Raw genomic sequence first — 16065 nt, forward strand, 5'->3', positions numbered from 1 at the left:
GACACACTTGGAGTGTGGGGTCCAGTTCTGGGTTTCCCAGTCCATGCTTTGGTCATGAGGGCTGGACCAAATCATCTGCAGAGGTTCTTGCCAACCTCAGTCACTCTGTGATTCTGCAGTACTGCTTCTTTGTGTATGCAGTCTTTTCAACTTCTACGCATGCTCAAATAATTTTATTACATAGACTCACAGGATCATCATCAGTTTAGACAGGAAGGATATCTGGAGCACATTTGACTTAACCTCACCAGTCAGAGCTGGGCCATGCTATGGCTAAACTAAGGTTATTGTGCTATCAGTCTTTCAAAAATATCTAGAAGATACAGGTAACCAGGATGGCTATTTCCTTCATGTACACCCTCATGTCATTAATTAGAAGATGCTGTTGTGATGCAGCTTCATGCAAAATACAAGGACAAGTATAAAGTTTCAAATTTATCAGCTTCCTAGAAACAGATATTTTTAAAAATCAGAGGTAGTTCTTGCCTACTGTGAGTTTAGCTCATCCCAAATAAGCAAGACAATCTGTGGGCTGATAAAAACATACAAACTTTGCTTTAATATATCTTCTTTCTTAAGTCATTGAATTATCATAAATTACTTAACTGAATAGGTAGAAGAATCAAAATATATCTGAATATTAAAAAGAACAAAAATTTCTGAAATGTTTTGTTTCTTCCAGAAACTCTCTCCAATAAAATACAGTGAGATGTATCGAAAGGAGTGGTTATCAAGAATCTCAGTACTATTCAACAATGTATGATATGAAATCTTTATAAAGTTAGATTTTTCATTTTTACATCTCAAATAAATAACTTTTACAATACATCTTTAAAAACACAATCTTGTCCTGGATTGTTAGTATTTAGTACTTTTTCATATATTACTCTTTGATTGGCCATTATGAACATTCGTGTTGTAGCAAGGCTAGAAGATTGCTGCATCTCAAAGATCAGCATGAATTTCAATTTTAGATTATTTCATATACCTTTAGCTTGGTAATTTTGTCAAAGATCACTTGAAATAACATGTATGATTTTCTCTTGCTTTATTTGAAGCATAGTTTCTCTCCCATTTGTATGGACAGTCTAAAAAAAAAAAAAAAAAACTTTATCTTTTTTCTGTCGTTCACCTTGTTCATTTGTTCATCTTCTTTTTCTGTAGTCCCCAGGGCTTTATGCCCCAGTAAGTATCTGAGGCTGATAAGAAGGGGTTACTTGGAGTAAGCAAAACTAAGCCCCTAATAAAGTAATGAAGTTTCTGTCAATCAGCTTTTCATATTGCTGGTGACACCTGCCTGATACTGTCAGTTCCAGCTGCCAGGGATTTCATGTTATATACATAACTGTCTTGACTTAATGATCAGATACAAAGCTGTAAGATGAGTACATTAATTCCTACATGTAAAGACATTTTTTCTATGTAAGCTTGATCACTAACATACCTATGTTAATGATTTGGGAAGTAAGGTTGACATGCAGTGTGCTAAAATGTTACTGTAAAGCCAGGCCCTAGGCTACTGTGCTGTATTCTGAATGGACTTCGAGGAAAATGACATCAGTTCAAGGTATTCCTTAGACCCATTCTCAGGGAGACTAAGTATTCATCAGCTCCAAGGTTTCTTTTGCTTAAACAATTCTACCGTGTTGTATAGGGAATATTTCTAGTGAAATCCCCATCATGTGAGATATATTTCTATTCTACTTTCTGGTAAACTTTATTTTCACAATTGCCTAAACGTGCAGCATGAATTTCATCTCGGACAATGTTTTGTTTGTTTTACATTTCTGACCTGCTAAATTACATTATGCCAAATTGTGGCAAATTACAGGCTGTCACATCATATTATATAGTTCCCATTGTGAGTCAATTCAACTTGACACAATAAGACAAAGTAATGTAATAGATCAGTTCTATAACAAAATTCTGTAAGTGATGAGGTAATATTTCAGCATACAAACCAGAGCACCTATTTAGTATTAAATATCCATCATCTCCAACAACGTCATGTGGAACAATTGGGTCAAGTAACTACAGGAAGAGGATATTTTTGTTTTCTTCTCTGCTAATTGGTTAAACCATACCACACCTGCATTCCTTTCATATTACACAAACTTCTTTCATTAAAACAGTCACTATACACGTCAACAGTCTGGGAATAGTATATATCTCAGTTGATAAATATGTGCATTACTGAAACACATAACTTGGTTTTTAAGCAGCACTCGTCATCATTAAACCTACGAGTGAACCTACTGTTTCAGTAATCAAGCTCCTACTGAATAAGAAATACTCATGCAAGATTGTGGTATGAACAGAACATTTTCAGGGCAAGAAACTTAAAGGGAATTTTGCTCAATTAAAATATGCCACTTGACTACAGTGGTGGCAGGAATGGCCAGAATATTAGTGTCTGTCTCCATAGAGTAAGCAGAGCACTAAGCAAGCTGCAGGACACATTTACACTACCTCACCACTCATTTTTAAGAATTCCTTTGGAGACCAAGGGGCCAATAGCAAGGCTGCAGCATCAAGGATGTGCAATACTAAATAGGCTTACAGTGAGATTGCAGTGTGGAGCACCGGTACCCAAAGGCAACCAGTAGCAATTTAAGCTGTGACATGGAACTCCATGCAAATTTGGATGGTAACCATCTCACCTTCTGGAGAGTGTCCACACTGACCTCCATGCTGCTAAAATGAGGTTGCTCCTGGTTACACTGTGCTACATTAAAAACTGAAGTGTGATGCCTCACTGTGGTTTCTGACAACTAGCCCTTGCATTCAGCAGGAGAAACCCTTACAAAGGCTACAGGGCTTTCAATCAGTGCCCCTTTAAACACCCGCTACAGTGAGAGAAAAAGAGTGGTGAACAGAAAGGTTAATTACACAGCCTAAGATTCCAAAGCAATTATCCCACAAGCTCAAATGCGAATGGAAAATATTTTAGAAAGGCACTTTTTCTTTTGTATTTTCCAGTTAGACATGTCGCCAGCTATATATCTCTTTCTCCAATATCAGTGTCAGGAAAGAACTGAGAGAGGAAGGAAGCTGCTTAGCCCAGCATTTTTGACATGCAGGTTGTTGAACTGTGATCCAAGGAAGAAATGGGGCAAATATGGAGGAGAAGGGAAAACAGGCAGAGAAGTGTTACTTGAAATAGACCAGTTAGAATTTAATTAATCTTACACTGAAAGGTAGAAATCGTTCATATTTAAGAAATTATTTCATCCTGTCTTTTGCAAAAGAGGGTTTCTATGGAAAAGGTAAACATTGTTATCCAGAAAATTATATCTGGGTCTTATTCCTGGCTCCCAAAAATGTACAGTGAGGCATATAACCACTTCTGAGAAAAATAATTGTTCAGGCAGATAAGCATAGTTTTTGTGTTCACAAAATAGGCTGTTTGTACTTTTTTATAAACTATACTAGAGATCTTTGAGAGGTAAAATAAATTCTCTTTCTTCAGTCCATTATACAAAATAGTTATCTCTCAATGTCAAAATACTAACCCAAGCACCACTAAACAGTATTTTAATTGCCAAATAGAGTGTCTTATGTTTCAGATAGTTTCGTTAGTATTTATGTGCAAAGCTTACAGAAGATAGAGGAATTTTTAATTGTATACATAAGAATGTCATGGATCTTCAAACTGATTTCAAATTAAGTTAAAATCTCCTATTTCAGGATCAAAGTCTATTCTTTTTTTTGTCTCAAAATAGTATTTTTCATTGTTCTGTCTATCTCTCTACATCTACTCATAAACATACACACAAAAAACCTTGTCATTTAACATAAGAAGCAAGTCTACTTTGGTCACTTTTTTGTGGTTCTTTTTTTAAAAATTTTTAGACAATAATGGAGTATAAGATGAAGTAAAAAGGCAGAGAACATGCACTAATAGTTTATAAAATTTGTAGGTATTGAAAAAAGTTCACTTGAAAACAAAATACATCAAGATATTGCATGCACATTACCAATTCCATGTGTTAAATTTGTAATTATTTTTTTTTTTTAAATGAGACAGAGTGTTTCACATTAATAATTCAATCAGTAAGAATAAGATTTCAAGTTGATAAGCTACTTCAATTTGGCATGACAAACTGGTAAAGTTCAGAATTTATGCTTTTCTGTTTTTTAGCCAAATACATTTTCACTTGATGATGAAATAATGTTTTATATTGCAGCTAACATAAAAATTAAAAGAAAAAATACAAAACTGAAAACTAAAATGCTTTTGAAGGCCTTCCAAAGTATTGCATTGTTCTCTTTATGAGCCCTTGTGTGTGTATTCCTTGGATAATGCAGATTTCATTTGAAGCTCACTCTCGGCATTGAACCAAATGTGTATTTCCGTGCATAACTTGTACCTGTGGATGGAAATGGGTACAGCATATCAGCTATGCATTCCTGAGATTCAGTTAGACCATCTGACAACACTGAAAAATTTAAATCCTTACCACAGAACAGGTAAGGGACCTACAGAAATCCCTGGTTATGGAACAAAGCTAACATAAAGAAGATCTAGTGCTAGTGAGTGTCTTGTATGGGTCTCTTATTATAGGTAGGGGTGATACTCACAAGAAAAATTCATTCTCTCAGCTAAAATACCCCTAAGGCTGGGAAGCTTCAAGCTATTAGAAATCAATAGTTTACCTTCCTGTGTTCATAGAAATACAGAATTTGAAAAGACATCCTGCAGATTTTGTACAAAAGAAAAGTCAGATACCTACATGGAATTATGGATTAATAATTTTTTAGATAACTTTGTTTTATCTTTCCTGGGCACTGGGTTTGCTTATGACTTTATCAATACAGAATATTTTATCACATTTATTTCTAAGAAAGAATTAATAGATTTCATCTGTATGTACTTAGAAGACTACCTTATTGCACACAGAAGCCAAGTATTTCCCCAACGTGACCTGGAAGTCTGCCATTCTAATACCATTAGATGTATTTTTTGCAGTGCTTTTATTTTGAATTAATGCATCAAATCCAGTAAATTATATTTATCATCTCAAAACACAATCACTTGCTCTTTATTGTTCAGCCCATCCATCCTGACAGTTTTCTCTACCAAGATCATTATGAAAAAACGCACTAGAAGGAATGTTGCTATGTGTTCAACATTTCTGCTCATTGGTTTATCTGTGTTTCTATCCATATCTTCTTTTATAATTCCTTTTTCATTTCAGACATGCAAAGATGCTTTCAGTATGGAATATGAACTTTTTATGTAAGTATGGTTGTCTACCAACATTTACTCAAAATCAATATGACAAAATATGCCATTGCCACTTCTATATACCCAGGTAATTTCAAGTTCAAATAAGAATTCAGTTTTTCTTCCTGCTAATTTATTTTTTTCAAATAATAGTAAACTAAAGAAAGCAACCAACAAAATGATGTCGATTTGTATATTAAGTTCCACTTGGTATCTTCATAGAACTTTATGATGTTTGCAATATGTAGTTTGTAGTTGCATTTGCAAGTAGTGAAATAAAATGTCAAAGCCAGTGATGGCAGAGTAATGCTACTAAAATATACAAACGCATCATAAGAACAAAATAAAATTGTATGCAATTTAAACAGTTCTAATAGTAGCCAATTCAGAGATGCCTAGGGAAGATGAAACTTTTGTTTTATACTAAAGTGTCCTTCAGAGTATCACCATATGTATTATCACTCAAAAGAAAAGTGTGTTGTGTTTTACATTTGTCCTCAGGAGGATGGATCCATCATGTAAGTAACATGAGAAAGCATATAACACCACATACTAAATATTAAGCTGTTTTTGGCAACTACAGGAAAAATAGAATAATCTCATTAGTTCAAGAACCATTCAGTGCACAAAGATTTGAAACATACTATCTGACTGGAGTTACTATTTCTTGCATTTTCCATCACGCCTAATTCCAAAATGCTTAATTTTTATTTTTAAAACACTTTTCTATTAGGATTTAGATTCTAATATATTAATAACAATACATATCATTAATATAATAACAAAATATTATTAGTATAACAACAATAAGAGGCTCTCATATATATACATATAAACATGAATATAGCCTTTTGTCTTCTGTGGTCTTAAAATGTTATTCACTTGGCTAAGGAAACAAGAGATGCTTTAAACTTGTTGCAAATATCCTGGCTCATACACTTAATTTCACTTTCAGTACAGTCAACCTTTTATGAATAAGCTACATTCCAATAATAAATCACTGTACCTTTTCCCCTTAAGGTAGCACAGTAATTCTATTCAGAAGAAAGGTAAGCAAGCGGTTTTGGGGATAACCCTTTTGCAGTCAATGCCTCATGATTAATGCTGACTTTCAACTAAATATATTTACAATACATGTGTATATCAGCTTTATTTTCCACTCAGAAACCAGGAAAGCTAAAATATCAAGTCTCATTTGCCTAATACTTGAGACTTTTAAGCACTCAAATGAAGTATCTAAACCAATAAAATAATGACAAATTTTCTCAGTAATGGAAAAATAGAAGAATACATTATAATTTAACATAGCAGAACAACCAATCAGTCAAGACAGACTGACAGTTGCATGCTGGAGTACCATCAGTCTTGTTTCCTCCTTTCCTTCAGTACATGCCATCTATAGATTGTCTTTTAAGTGCAGTATAATCCAAAAATGCTGACAGATTTGAGACACTTAATTTCCTATATTGGCTTCTGCTGAGATAATATTACCACTTAGATCACTAGGTCCTCATCAGTTACTAAATTCTTGCCACCACCTTGGCAACTCAGAATTTTAAGGGGCAAATTGATGGTTTATAAACCCCTTGATATCACAACCACAATGGAGGTATTCCTTATAGGAGTCCCTCACTTGTTCACTGTTCTTAAGTTTTGCATCATTCCCTTGCACAAGACTTTAGATCACAGACTTTATTCAGATGTCATCTCAAGTTAAATATATTTTACATAGTTTTGTTCATTGTCCAAAATCTAAAATTGCACTATATTAACCTTCTTTCAGTTTAACCAAAGATGTCGAATTCAATAGCTTTCCCATTAATTTAATTCTTCTTTCTCACCAACAAGTGCAGTCATCAGATCATTTCTGCATTTTTACATCAGAACAGGAATAGAATAGAATAGAATAGAATAGAATAGAATAGAATAGAATAGAACAGAATAGAACAGAATAGAACTATTTCAGTTGGAAGTGACCTACAACAATCACCTAGTCTAACAACCTGATCAATTCAGGGCTGATCAAAAGTTAAAACATGTTATTAAGGGCATTGTCCAAATGCCTCTTAAACACTGAGACATTGACCACCTCTCAAGGATGCCTGTTCCAATGTTTGGTCACCCTCTTGGTAAATAATTGCTTTCTAATATCCTGTCAAACCTTCCCTCATGCAGTTGTGGCAAAGCATAAGGTCCTGATTTAATAAAACAAAATAAACAACATTACCCCAAACAGTTTGAGGTAAATAAAAACAAAGCAGGTTCTAGAATCTTTTTAAACAATACATTATTCATTTCACTAAGGAGAAGTGCAAAGTCATGTACCTAAGGAAGAGCAACCCCATGCAACTATACATGGTGGGGGCTAGCCAGCCAAAAAGCAGCTTGGTAGAAAAGGACCGGGGAGTTGATTATGAGCCAGTAATGTGCCTTTAATGCAAAGAAGAGTTGGTTCCAGGTTGCTTTACGCAAAGAATTGACAGAAGATTGAAGGTGGTGACCCTTCGCCTATACTCAGCACTGGTGAAGCTGCATCTGAAGTGCTGTGTACGGTTCTAGGCTCTCCAGTGCAAGAGAGACACCAACAATCTGGAGAGAATCCAACTACTAAGCTACAAAGATAATGAAGGGATTAGACCATCTCTCCTATGAGAAAAGCCTGAGAGTGCTGAGACTGTTTAGCCTGAAAAAGAGGAGGCTCAAGGGGGTCTTACCAAAGTGTATAAATAGCTGAAGGGAGGATGCAAAGATGATGGAGACAGGCTTTTTTAAGTGGTGTCCAGTGACAGGACCAGAGGAAATGTGCACTAACTGAAACACGAAATGTTCCCTTTGAAAGACTCTTTTTATTGTGAGTCTGGCTGAGAACCAGCACAGGCTGCCCAGAGCAATTGTGGAGCATCCATTCTTGGAGATATTAAAAAACCGACTGGATGTGGTGCTGAACACCTGACTCTAGGTGACCTTTGAGTAAGGGAGGTGGACCATATAACTTCCAGAGGTACCTTTCCACCTCAGCTATTGTGTGATTCTATTTTACTGAATTAGGTAGGATTTCCATTCAAGAACTATGTTTTGTTTGAATACATAGAAAAAAAAAAAAAAAAGGTGCTTCTGATAAAGCTGAAGATTAAGATGTAGCAACACACAGAGTAATGACTTGGAAACAATTAAAGCAAACAAACCCCAGGGCTTTGAAGGGGTGGGCACAGCCAGACCCAAAACTAAAAAAAAAAAAAAAAAAAAAAAGGCGAACAACCTGAAAAGGTTTTGGAAAACAACTTGCAACAAGAAAGGAAAAAAAAAAAAAAAGAAATATAAAGAAGAAAATCTTAAATATTCCCTATTGAGTATGTAAGCATATTTTTCCATTTTTGTAAAACTGATCAGATTTAGGCCTTGTTTAACTAGACCTAATAGACTACACAGCTGGTTCTGAGAGATCCTTATTGACTTACCACTTTGACTTGTTTTGCAGTGGATGTTTTCACTGCAAGGAAGACTTCTAAGCTGTAAGTGATTTCAGTCTCCCTGTTTGGCTCCCAGGCTGCTTTTCCCCAAGGAGACACACACCAGAGCAATAAGACCTTCTCTGAAAGTGAGCAGAGATCTCGCTTTTCCTCAACTGACACTTTTTGACAGGAGGTAAGGGAGACATACAAAGGGTGAAAGGTAGTTTAAAGGTGAGGTTAAATGTTATAGCTGTTGTAATCTAGTACTGTACTGCAGCAAAAAGGAGAAAAACTTTCCACCCATTCCTCTAACAGCCTCAGTCACCCTGGACTTTTCCTGATGTGTCCAAGTCTCAGATTCATTAGGTCCTTAGCTGACATAATTCATATTACTAAATTAGTGGAAAACTATGCATTTTTTTCTGCTGAGTTAGCTTTCCATCACAGTTGTGCTTAGAAGGGCTCATTGAGGGGTTTGGCAAGCTCCAGGTTCAAAGCTGCTGGAAAGCCTCTCCAGAAGAGGGAAGGATGTAGCATGACATCCCTTCAGAGTTGGCAAGATGCTAAATTGGCTCACCTGTTGCATCATGCTCAAGCACACCCTCACTTCCTACAAGAAACAATAGGAAAACATATTATATGATGGTTAATATGGACTACAGCAAGAAGGAGAATATCAACTTCTACATAGCAGGGAGTGGATGAGCACTGAATCAACTGCTCAGCAAAGAAGGCCAGATACAGGAGTGACATTTCAGTGTTTTCAAACTGCTAAAAATAATTCCTAAGTTTCAGAGACTGTGCTACATTAATTGAAATGGATCTATTGATGCTCCTGGGAATAAAGAATACAGAAAACAGACCAAAATATTTTTTCTGAGAGTATTCAAATATTTTGAGAATCTGACTTTTTCTTTTTTTTTTTAATCTACTCAGTTTTGCAATGTCTATTTTCTTCATGACTTCACAAGCAGAAGACAGATAAAATAACTTGTTAACTTCTGTTACTCCTATCAGTATATGAACAAATAGCTGGAGAGAGCATACTGCTCCCTGTATTTCCTCAATTATAACAGCTTGGAAAGTAGAGACTCTTAAATTTTAGTTTCTCTCACTCTTGTTATACAGTACCAGAAAAGTTCAACCAGACAAATGAAAGTTGAGCAAAAAGGATAAGAGCAAATACTGGAAAAAAACATAAAGCTTAACTAAGGACAGTTATGAACTCCTCCTTGATTCAGGGCATACTTTGATTTTACAGAGAACTCTTCCATCATTACTTATACAGTAACGTTCTACACATTCAAAAACATAAATTAGAAATGCTTCTTGCTTCGTGTTAAAATATGCATGCTTGCCAAGCTTTCTTAATGTTAATTGCTACTCAAAAAGCAGCCAAATTAGAACCTGATTTTTCTTTAATTAAATGTGTGTAATGACAACACATCTTAGAAGTGTATCCCAAGTAATACCCATATAAAATGCATCTATTTCATACTCCTAAAATAATGAAAATTTGGGGCATCAAATCAAGAATAAGAACAATTCTTCAAAATTATTTGAAACAGAAGTTGTTCATCTGATGAAACAGCTTTCCAAATTTGAGAAGCTATGGGCAGCTGAAAAGTGTTGCTAGGCTTCAGCAACATCTGGAAGAGGAAAACAGAAGCATTTTTATGCCCAAATAAAAAATCTACCCTTCAAAGCCTTACTGATAGACACAGTTTAAGAAAGGAACTTCACACTTATTGATGTGTACGGGCAAATAGCGATACTTAATTAAACATAAGCCTGATTCTACTCTCATTTATTCTGTTGCCTTCCATGTAGTGACTTCCAGTGGTGCAAGAAAGAGGTAAACTGGACATTAAATGACAGAACAAGATACATTACTATAGTTTCTTCAAGAATGTTATTTATCTCTCTATATGAGACATCAATTGTAATGACTGAATTAAGCAATGTTGAAGCTGCCCAATCAAACCAAATATTTAATTACACTTGAAAAAACCTACTGCAGACAACAATATGTATTTATTGGCAAGAAGAAGCGATAAGCCGCGAATGTTTCAGGATATCTTCCACCTTCAGCAATACACAAAAGAAAGATAAAGCATAAGAAAATATTAAAGGTATACCATTCTTACTTTTCGAGGCACGTTTACTTTCTACTGAATAGAAAGGAGGAAGAATACTAAAATCTACAATAAAAACTTAAAATAATCCTTGAACCATATGCTTACAAGACTTCAAGTTTTCTTGTTCTAAAATCGAGATTTTCCAGAAAGTTTATAGAGTAGATATTACAGGTTTTCAAATGCAGTTTCATATCATTTGGAGGGGTGAGGTGTGGGGCAAAGGGCACCAACAAAAAACCTCAAATCTTTGTAAGGTTTTCAAAATAAAATGCTTTGCTTCAAATATATCAAACTAAGGTCAGCCATAGAACAAAGAAATTCATTAAAAAATGAACAAATATCTAAGCTGTTGCCTAAGTATCAGTGTCTACTAAAATTTCAGATATTCTGCATGACTGAAATAAGAGGCTGGAAAATACATCACAAGACTTATGTGAAGCCTTGGACTTGGACTTGTAGCTAGGCAGAGTATCCCATGGTTTAAGAAGCTGGATCACAGTTCGAGAACATGCTGAAGCATTTCAACCAAAATAAGACAGCTTTGCAAATGTGAACTAGCTTCTTATGTTCCTTCCACCCCTGTTTCTTGATGTGCTTTACAATAATTAGATCTGATTCTCAGGGAAACAATCCTTTCCCTCTTGCTTACGCAAAATCATGAAATTAGGTTGTGTGAAAACACATATTTGCTGCATGCCATTAGATCTACTTAAGTCTTAACAGAGTTGCTACATAATTGAATGTGTTGCCTACCTAATGGTCTGCATAAAAGATACACTTGAAACAAAAGAATACACTTCGTAAATGCTCTCAATAGTGATAAGACAGTTCTGAAACCTAGAAAGACATAAAAGGAAGAAACAAATAAGGCCATAGCACATCCTCATGTTAGAAATATCCAGTTTTTGCCAGAAAGCATTCATTCCTATATTGGAAACCCTATTGTCATACAGGCCCCTAGGCCCTTCTTTTTCTTTGCTCTCTTTTCAGTAGTCACCTGTTAGAATTCAGAAAACAGATAACATCAAGCAGCCATGATTTTTTTTTTTTTTTTAACCAAAAAAAGTCTCCAAACCACATTATTTATATCCACTGTATAGAATTAGGATAGTTAGCACAAAAACATTCCCCAATATAAAACAAGTAAGAAGGAAGAATATAACACAAGTGAGCAGATGCCTTTTTTGCGCCAAGTTCTGCATAGTATTTCTACCTTCTAGAGGCTTAATCTGGGAGAAGAATAAACTCCAATCTCAGTTGGCTGTTAAATATGCGCAAGGGAAAACCAAGAGCACTGCAGAAGAAGGTAAAACTTAATCTTTTGATTTTATGACTTGTCCAGCACACCGCAGAAAAGAAAGAAGTGGAACCTAAGAAAATATTAAGGAAGGAATACAGTCAACACTTAGGCTTACTTACTCAGGCAAAGTGGAGAACAGGAGATAAATTGTCCTGGCTAAGGACTGCTGAAGAAGGCAAACAACATAGGTAAGTTTGCTGTACTGCTGTCAATTCCTTTTTTTTCTTAATTGTTAGTGTAGGAAAGAAGACAGAATAGTAAACTAACAGTAGAACAGGGCTATCAGTGGAAGGAAGACAGTCAGAAAACTATGCTTTAAATAGAATGAATTTAACACCATAACAATTTGCACTTAAGTTTTCTTCCTTCCCAGAGCAGATTCATCTGTTTATGTTGTACTACATTTTGCAATACAGTTATTTACATTAATGGCCTAAAAGGATTTCAGAAGACAGCAGAAAGTTCCAGATGAAAATCAGAGAATCTATAGGCACACCACAGATCAAGAGAAGAGGGAATAGCTATTACTGCACAGTATGGTAGATAAAAAGAAAAATAGCAATGTGAAGGTAAAGATAGAACACAATGAAGTTAGTCTTCATTTATTACCTATTATTTAGTATTACCCTCCCATTTAAGTATTTTTTTAATGTGTCTTGTTTCATCTTACTTTGAAGAAAAGAAAATCCAAGATATTGTTATGTTGCTATTGGTTACTCTCCAATATCAGAAACAAATATATTTAATCAGCTAATATTTTAAATAACCCAACATTTAAAAGGAAACATACAACTGGACCCAAAGGAGACAAAACGGAATTTGATCTGGAAAACTTATGTTTTCATATGAACAACATATGATAAGAAATGCCCGTATTACCATCTCAGGTTATGACACTCATAAGTGATTGCACAAAATTCTGAAATATCCATGGATATCCAGAAGCATTTTAAGTGGGCTTTATGTGCTTAAACAAGAAGCTTGGGAGATTGGGAAAAACACAGCTAGTATGCATACTTCCTATAAAAAATAGCTTGCTGATGGTAGGAGCCTCTAGGGAGAGTTTAATGAAAGCCTCTTTGCCTCATTCTTTCTGAAGTCCATAGGAGAGGAAGAACTTTTAACGGAGTTCATTGGAAATGGGACAGGATCCATCTCTCTTCCTTTTCCTTCACCCTTTCCAAGGCTCTAGAGGAAAGGAACTTTCAGGTCTTGCATACAGGAACAACATATACTGCCTTAATTTATTATTAATGCCTTGAAAATATTATATTCCATAAATAGAGGAAGTTAAACACCCTAGAAAATGCCCTTATCTCAGACACACTGATTTTAACCCTTGTGGGCTTCTGAAATCTCCTTCTTCCCTATCTTTTTTACCTATTACTCTCATATTAATTTTTTTTCAGCAGTATCGTAAAAAATATTACAAACATCTGTCAGTTGTAACTAAACATCCAGCTCAGCATATCCACTGCGCTATCAAGTACACCATACATAGGCTCATACATCATTTACTCTGGGTAGAATGACAGCAGCACAGCAAGTGCACTGGACAAGAAGCTACAGGTAAGAATTTTTATTTTTTTACAGGACTTAACTCTTGCTTAGCTGTGCATCTGTCTTTTTGTGTTCAGATCTCAGAGCTTGTACTCAGGTAGAGTGGCAACTCAGGAATGAAACAAGGCCAGGACTTTAACCTGAATGTGGCAGAGCTTTTTCCATATCTGCAGCAACTCCCGCGCTTGGAGCAGTTCAAAAATGTCTGGCTGCTTCTGCAATTTAGAGAGCTTTCATTTTTAGGTCAGCCTGCCTCACAAGCCACACTGACAGACAAGCAGTAAGAATTTCAGATTAGGAGACAGATGCTGTAACTCCTATTTAAACACGAAAGTTTAAAAGGCAAGAAATTCTCCTTTACAGATTGTGTTTTTAAAACCCCTGTTGTGATATATAATCCTTATGCTTCACTAAGAAGCTCCTGGAGTCTGGCAGAACAGATGCAACAACAGGCTTCTGTTACATATCTAACATCAGAGATTTTGAGTATCAAATACCCTAAGTCCCCATGCAAAAGGGTGGAACATTGTAACAAACAAGAAAATATCTAACTCCACAATTAATTTGTAGTACTTTAAGCGGAGTTCTGACTGTACCCACATTTGGAAAATATTTTGCAAATTAAATACTCACCTATAACAAATTTGAAATCATTTTGCTTTTCATTATTTATTGTTTCAGAAAAACAACATTCTCTGGACAGTCAGTCTCAACTTGTGGCAATGTTATATTCAGCACAATGGATTTTTGCTTTTTTTATTCAAAGGTTAGAGATTGCTTTTTGCTTGGGGGGATTGCTGACAAAGCACTTGGCAGTAGGCACAACATATCTACAGTAAGTAGATAGAGTATTTTACCTGCAAACATTCTGCAATAAAGTGCCATCATTCAATCAATACAGATTACTTAGTTAACATTTTTCTTAATGTATCTGGATTACCAGTTCATTAGATCATTACCTGATAAATAGTGTGGGTAATGAATTGAGAGAGTAACTACATACCTTCAGGAAGAACCTGCCCGATAACAATAATCCATTAGAAAAACTGGCAGTATCCTCTGATCTATTGCCCGCAAAGCTATGACTTGATGGAGAGTTTCATTCCCTCTGCTCAGCACTCCAGAAGAAAATCAGCACAATTTAAATATTTCTCAGGATGTGACAGCTCTCCAGATCCCTGGTTGCATTCTGTTCCCAGGGGTTGACAATCTGGTGTTCCAATGTGCATAGAGCAGTGAAGATGAATTGAAAAAGCTTGAGATAAATTAGGGATGGCTAAGTTAAAATTGTCTCTGCTCCCGAGTCTCTCATCTGCAGTCTGCAAGCCTATTTTGCTGTGAAAAAGCTAGATGGCAGGCTGCCTCAGTGAGTTCTTCTTAAGCGACAGGGAACATTTTCAATGAAGAAAAATTCTCCCATTATCTAAGCTAATGCGACTGCAGCTAAATCTAGTCTTAAAAGTGTCTACTAGCATGAAATTCATTCTCACTGTTACTTTCTTTCAAGCCACAGGTTTAAAAAGAAAAAAAAAAGAAAAGAAAATCATAGCACCACCCTACATTTTTCTATCTGAGAGAAATACTCAAACTTTTAAAGCTGATAAATGGCAGGGCATTTCATAATACAGATGTACCCAAAAATCTAAGTAGGGGAAACTTTCAGTTTCCCAAACTTAACTGCTTATACTCAAATCACTCTTCCAAAACCTGTTCTTTCTGTTTTGCTTTTAATGCCTATCATTATCTTCATTTTGAATGTTCCAGGAGAGAAAGTGGCAGTGTTTTCCCCTTGATTACAGAAAATGAAGGAACAGCTAAAATTCTGAACAATTAATATGGTTAGCCTTAGTAGATAATCATCAAAACAAAAAAAAGTCACTGATGCTTTGCCACACCACTAAAAAGTTTTGTTAAAAAAAAATTGTAACAGGTTGTTATCTTTAATTATGAACCATTCTGATTGCAGTAGTTTATAGAGAAGAAAGAACAGAAGTTTTCTAGATAACAGTTTAGTGACAAAGCTTTTGACAAAGTCACTCATTTCAAGCTGTTATGTAAAAAGTTGTTATATAGATAGCTCAAGCGCAGGAGGTTATCATTACACATAACAGATGAAGTTTATTATTTTATTCTTTCAAATTTTGGATACAATTTTTTTTTTTCTAAGAAAAGAACTTCAAAGAGCCAGTGTCAGTCATGCTGCTTAGTAAACAGGCACTTCTGCAAATATTTTCTTTACTTTCAACTGAACTAAGTTTCTGACATCCTTCATATCTACCACCAATAACTTTCTCAGGTCTGAATTGTTAATATCATGGAAATTTAGGCCCTCACCCTAAACTGCAAACAAACAGAGATTCAGCTGAATACATGTGAATATAGGCTTAA

The 16065-nt window shown here is 35.3% G+C and overlaps 1 protein-coding gene across 6 annotated transcripts in view; it reads right to left on the reverse strand.

Annotated features, from left to right (window-relative positions):
- The window catches only part of MGAT4C (MGAT4 family member C), a 400149-nt gene extending 384948 nt beyond the window's left edge, over positions 1 to 15201 (reverse strand). For 5 of the 6 annotated variants that reach the window (XM_065041911.1, XM_065041901.1, XM_065041874.1 and 2 more), the window contains exon 1: positions 14681 to 15196. The gene's annotated coding sequence lies outside the window, so the exon portion shown is untranslated. Of the gene's footprint in view, positions 1 to 14680 lie in introns of all 6 variants that reach the window. The other variant, XM_065041925.1, reaches the window with a different exon arrangement.
- Between the last annotated feature and the right edge of the window lie 864 nt (positions 15202 to 16065).

Source organism: Columba livia, chromosome 1 (assembly GCF_036013475.1).
Source record: "Columba livia isolate bColLiv1 breed racing homer chromosome 1, bColLiv1.pat.W.v2, whole genome shotgun sequence".
NCBI lineage: Eukaryota > Metazoa > Chordata > Aves > Columbiformes > Columbidae > Columba > Columba livia.